Source organism: Crinia signifera, chromosome 6, assembly GCF_055691185.1.
Source record: "Crinia signifera chromosome 6, ASM5569118v1, whole genome shotgun sequence".
Classification (NCBI taxonomy): Eukaryota; Metazoa; Chordata; class Amphibia; order Anura; family Myobatrachidae; genus Crinia; species Crinia signifera.
The window spans coordinates 10,599,016-10,605,770 of NC_139222.1; positions in this window are offsets into that span (position 1 = coordinate 10,599,016).

The window sequence follows — 6,755 nt, forward strand, 5'->3', positions numbered from 1 at the left end:
TATTGGCCCAGACGAATCTGGTTCTCGAATATGCAGGCCCTGTCAGTGACCCCTCTGATCCGTCTACCTCTAGGCACAGACATGCTCTCTCAGGGACCGGGTCTACACCCGGATTTGCGGCATCTGGCTTTGACAGGGTGGCTGTTGAGATCTCCCAGAGGCTTTAACAGGGGGATTCCAAAGGCAAGGCTGCATGATTGTGAAGAAAAACAAAGCCCTCATCCTCATGTGAGCTAGCCTATGGGCGTCAAATACTTGGAGGGTGTGACCCTTGGACCAATGAGAGAAGACTTTACCTGATACATTATCTGCTTTTGGAGACAGTGTATAAATATCTGCCACTTGGATCAGTTTTGGTAACACTCTGAAGACTTCTACTTGACGAAGGACATCCTGGATCCAGGGGGCACTTGTGTATGTATGTATGTATGTATGTATGTATGTATATGTAGGTTGTGGTTCTCTCTTTGCTGTAATTATCTGTTGGCTGTCCTATACATACTTTGCTGTTATCTTTACTTTGCTAATTAAATCTGTGCGTTGGACCACAATACAACAGTATATGCTATTGTACTCTCTTAAAAGTGATAAAGTGCACATAACCGCACCAGAGGTTCGCTATGCTAATAGATGCAGCTTGCATCTGCGACAAATATCTTGTCATGCTTAAAAATAATTTCCCTTCTACAGTTATTACTGTATGGCATTCGTTTAAGGGGTACTAGTGTCACATGATGTATAAGGGGGACTACTGTGTGGCATGTGGAGTGCTAGTGTGTGTGATAATGTGTAAGGGGTACTACAGTATGGAGTAATGTGTAAGAGACACTACTATGCAGCATAATGTGTAAGGGGCACTGCTGTGTGGTATAATGTGTATATGGGGCACTACTGTATGGCATGTCTATAAGGAGTGCTAGTGTGTGAGATAATGTGTAAGGGTTACTACAGTGTGGAATAATGTGTGAGACACTACTATGCAGCATAATGTGTAAGGGGCACTGCTGTGTGGTATAAGGGGCACTATGTGTGGCATAATGTGAAAGAGGCAATACTGTTGTGCATGTGTATATGGGCTAGTGTGACATGTGTAAGGAGTACTATAATGTGGTTTAATGTGTATTAAGGGCAGTACTATGTGGCATAATGTGTAAGGGGCACTACCATGGGGCATGTGATAAGGGGCACTACTGTGTGACATTATGTGCCAAATGACCAGTTTGTCACTATTTTAGGCGTAAAGAAATTGTAGATTGCGCTTTGTCTTTGGTTGGGTATGGGGGAAAATATGTTGTACATGAATGATGGTAGAATTAACGCAGTGGTACACTTTTAAATGCTTTTACTAAGTAAAATAAGTGATAGATAATGCATACAACAATTCAGTATCATAAACAAATTGAATTTCCTTAAGACTGACAGATCTGTAGTCCCGTGCTATGGTCTGTACACCGGGCCCTGAGCGCGTGTGTCAGCTCAATGGCAACGATCTCCTGATCTGTGAGTGAAAGTTAGGAACAGTGTCCAATCTGTTCCCAGTTGAAATAAATCTCTGTCCACAGTTTCTTTAAAAGTTAAGTATGTTATCTAAATGCGGCGTCCCGCTTATCAGATAAATTATGTCTTCGGGTACCCCTTTAAAAGCCCGCTGGTTGGTTGCTGCAGGTTTTCAGAGGAGAGGGACTGGTGCAGCTTAGGGGTGCCGGCGTCTCAACTGATAGCCCCCAGATGGTGAAGGTGTTGCACATGTGTACACTCCATGTTTAGATTTGTTCTTTGTGCTCTATTTTTTTTGCCAATGATTGATTTAACCTCATTGTGTAGGTTGAGCCCTCTTGGTGCAAATGTTTTAAGTTTTTACATTCATTTTAATTCTGCTTTGTTGATTTTATGTGTATAGTCTCCCCCCCTCCAGTTTGGATGTAACAATTCTATACCCACAATTTTCAATGATTGTGGGTAGGGTGGCCAATCCCGGGATCATTATCGGCGGGATCCCGGGATTTGGCTCCCAAAACACCGGGATTGGTGTATCCAATCCCGGGATTTCGGGATTTGCGCAGTCGAATGCTGGGCAGCGTCTGAGCATCGCTCAGACGCTGCCAGACTTCCCCTGCACCCGGCAGTGCGGCCCTGCGCAGTGTGACGAGGTCATAGGTCAAGCTGCACAGGCCGCACAGACAGCCTAAGAAGTGTCCTGCGTGCTGGCTCCCGGAGACTCCACTACCCACCTGGCTCACTGAGAACTCTCCCCCACCCGGCTTCCTGCCTGCTCCTGTCCTAGACAACATGCTGGCTGGCTCCCGGAGACCCCGCCTACCCACCCGGCTCCCGGCGACCCCTCCCGGCTCCACGCCCACCCTCCCGGCAACATCACCAGGCCCATGTAAGAAAACATGCAGGGCATTGAGCATTTTTCAATCCCGGGATTGAAAAATTGCCCTGGGATTGGCTTCCCTAATTGTTGGTCACTATCATGGTGAAGTTTCTTCAGATATTGTGTTCCTTGTACCCTCTTTTTATGTTCCTTAAGTGCTCGTATATACGCTCTTTTAGTTGTCTGGTAGTTCTGCCAACGCATTATTTGTTGCACCCACATTTCAGGAGATAAATGACACCTTTGCTGTCACATGTTATTTCTTGCTTTATTTTAAATGTTTCGTCATTGACAAAGGATTTAAAGTCTGTGGTGGGTCTGGTGCTTCTTTTTTTGGTTGTTACAACCGGTAAAGTTTCCACAATAGAAGAAATCTTTTGTTAGGGGGGTACTGAGCTATTGTTGTTTGCATGGCAGGTTTTGGGGGGATATGGTTGTTTATTAACTTTTGTTTTAAATCAGGTGTCTTTTTGAATATAAGTTTTGGTATTTGAGGGAGATGGTCTGCCAGAACTTCATCTTCTAATAGTATTGGCCAGTGTTTGATTAGAATTGTCCTGATTGTTTGGAGTATTGTGTGATGAAAGGTACCTCATTAAGGATTGGATCTTTATCTGCTCCTTTATCTCTGTATTTCTATAGGTCTTCTCTATTGGTCTGTTGAATTTGTTGAAAGGCTTCACTGATTTTGTTTTCTTCATATTGTTTTTCTTTGAATTGTCTGGCCAGTTCATTCCCTTGTTTTATGTATTCTGAAATTTTGGAGCAGTTTCATCTTAGTCTCATAAACTGGCTTTTGGGGACTGAATTCATCCAGTTTGGGTGATGCCAACTGGTTGACAGTATGTAGCTGTTTACATCTACCGTTTTTTTCATGTTTTTGTTTGAATCCTAGATTAGTCTGTTTAAACGTTTAGGTTGAAGAAATTTACTTCTTTTCTGCTATAAGTGGTTGTGAAAATTAGATTGTTCTTGTTATTGTTTGTGTGAAATGAATTATTTTAATGACTGCTCATCCCCTCTCCAGATGAAGATCACATCATCTATGTACCTTGTCCGTAGCACGAGATTCGCCTCCAGCCACCACCCCTCCCCCCATATGTGGTGGTCCTCCCACCAAGTCATGAAGAGGTTGGCGTAACTGGGGGCAAATCTCGTTCCCATTGCTGTTCCTGTGGACTGCAAGAAAAAATGATTCTCAAACCAGACATAATTTTGTTTAAGAATGAAATCTATGCTGATGATAATAATTGTATCTGTTCTGTTGCTAAATCTTTATCCTGTGTGAGATGGTATTTAATACTTTCTAGCCCTTGCTCATGTTCTATCACTGAATATAATGATGTAACAATGGATGTGGCCAGCCAGAGGTCTTGGTCCCATTGGGTATTTTGAAGTTTGTCTAGTATATGTGTGGTGTCTCTTAGAAATGATCTCTGTTTTTCAACATATGGCTGCTAAAAGGTATCCAAGTATCGTGAGAGGTTTGATGTTAATGAGTTGATCCCGAAATGAATGGCCTACCAGGTGGTTTTACAGAGTTTTTGTATATTTTTGGGAGATAGTAAAACATCTGTATGAATTGTAATTCTTTTTGGTTCAGGATCCCCATTGTATGTCCTTCCTGTAAGTGTTCGTCTAACTCTTGTTTGAATTTATTGGTTGGGTATGTTTTTGTATCCCCCAAAATTCTGGGTGATTCCTCTAGGTCAGTGGTTCTCAACCTCAGTCCTCAAGGACCCCCAACAGTGCACATTTTCCAGGTCACCCAGCAGGTGCACAGGTGCACTCATTATTCACTGACCGACTTTAGATCCACAGGTGGAGCGAATTACTTCACTTGTGATTCTGTGGAGACCTGGAAAACATGCACTGTTGGGAGGGGGGGGGGGGGTCCTGAGGACCGGCATTGAGAACTGTTAAGAATTATAATCCCTCCCCCTTTGTCAGCTGGTTTTATTATTATTGAGTAATTGTTTTGTAGATCCTGTAATGCTGCGATTTCTTTTCTAGTTAGGTTCTTGTCATGATTGTGTATGTCTAGTTTTTCTAGATCTTTTTCTACCATCTTGGTGAAATGGTCTATCTGTGCGCCTTTCATGTAGCTGGGGTAGAAAGTCGATGCTGGTTTTTGGTGTGTATGTTTGTATTGGTCCCCATTACCGGTGTTTCTTATTGGTGCTGGCGTTGCATTCGCAAAAAACTTCTTTTTATGTGAGTTTTCCTGTAAAATTATGTAAATCAAGTTACGTCTGGAACTTGTCTCATTGATTGGTAGAAGTGAACTTTAGCTTTTTACCTAGTAATTTTGTATGTTCTTTTATCATGATATGGTTGCGTAAAATGAATATTCCTTTCCCTATTTCCCCCTCCTGTGTCTTACTCTCTTTCTTGCCACCTCCTCCTCTGCACCCTCTTCTAGTCCTCTTATTTTGTTTGTTACATTTCTCCAGCTCCTTGTTTTCTTGGAGGTGCTGTGTGTTTCACCCCTAAAAAAGAGGTGCTATGTCGTCACATGTCTGGGTGCTTGTTGTCTCACTTGGTGAGGTCTGATGTTGTTTAGATGTTCTTTGGTCCAAGTTTGATTCTAGTTCTGATCCTCTCTCAGGTGTACCCCGATGTATTGTGAATTCTGTTTTTAATATTGAGAATCTGATGGTATGTCCCTCTGTTCTGCTTGATTCCCACCCTTGTTCTAGTGAAATCCTAGCTAGATGGTCGTAATGTGTGTTTTCTTCTAACGATTGTTCAGCTATCGATGTATTCGTTGTCTCATCAGCTAGAATATTGTTTTCTGCTGGGGTCTCTGTTTCTTGTCTTGCTTTGGCATGTAGTGATGTCATATACTGCTGGTATGTAGTGATGTCATATACTGCTGGTATGTAGTGATGTCATATACTGCTGGTATGTTAGGTTGAGTCTTTTGTATACTGAACTGCTCTTCAATGTTTCTTTCTCTAAAGTCTTAATTGGTTTCTTCTTGTCTCTGGGTGGTATATTGAATCTGTCCCTAAGGAATTTTTTATTTTTGAAGTTCAATTCGTTGTAATTCTCTTTTAATCAGTCTGTCAGAGGTCACGTCTGAAAGGGTGATAAATTCTACTATTGTAAGCGTGGCAAGTCTCCAGGTATGCCAATCTGAGAATCGCTGCCCGTGACACCTTACTGATTGGCTGGTGGCAGTAACCGATTTGATTTACCACATGCGAGGTAGAGTACCGTGTGTATGCCAATGACCAGGGCAAGCTCTGACTCTTACATGCACAAAAAATTATTAATACATAAAGAAAATGGTAACCTGCCTCTCGGGCTTGGGTTGGAAAAACACAGAAAACCAGAACGAAGATTTAGATATTTAATCCAGGTCCAAACTTCAAAGCCCATTGTTACAGAACAAAGGTTACAAGAATATTATTGTTTCTTTCAATGGCTTCCCTTCCCTTTCAGAATCCAATTTAAGCTTCCATCACTCCCTCACCCATTCCTTTGCCATTTACATCTCTGACCTCATCGCCCTTTACACTACTGCCCGCCCTCTTCGCTCTGCTTATGCACGCAGCCTCTCCTGCCCACGGATTACTTCCTCCCACTCCTACCTCCAAGACTTTTCACATGCTGCTATCTACCTCTGGAATTCTCTACCTCTCATACAGGCTCTCAGGACCATCTTCTTCACCAAACACCAACCAAATCTCACCTCTCTGTTCCATGCTTGCTGTCTGTCCCATCTGTGTCACCCCTATTTGTCTGCCCCTCCTCTTTAGAATGTAAGCTCTTACGAGCAGGGCCCTTTTCCCTCATGTGCTTTTCCTTCTATTACTTAAAAACCATCTTTGATGGCACCAAATTCTGCAATTTTCTGATAATTATTCCAGTGTCCTCTGCTGATGCAGCTATTTTTATGTACCCTATACTTGTCCTCTGTTGTGTTCAACTGTAAGTCCCTGTTTTGCATATTCGTTTATGCGTCTGGGTGCTGGGGATCCTTTGTGTAACCATATAAATAAAGAATAATAATGTGTAAGAAACACTACTGTGTGTCATAATGTGTAAGGGGCACTACTTTGTGGTATGTGTATAAGCAGCACTACCGTTTGTTTCATTATGTGTAACACTAATGTGTGTTATAATGTGTAAGGGACAGTATTGTGTTGTATGTACCCTGTTCCTTTTATCTGACACATTTTTAAAACAACCTGATGGGTCTGCAACCATACACACTGTGGGGGAGGATTCGCACAGGCACTGAAGTATAACATAAGTAAATAATCAAATTTTACCAACATCAAAACCACATTAATGGTTTAATCCCATGTGGTATCAGGTTGGCGGTGCTCCCAACGTAGTTCAGTGCAATAACTGATAACAACAGTCAGTC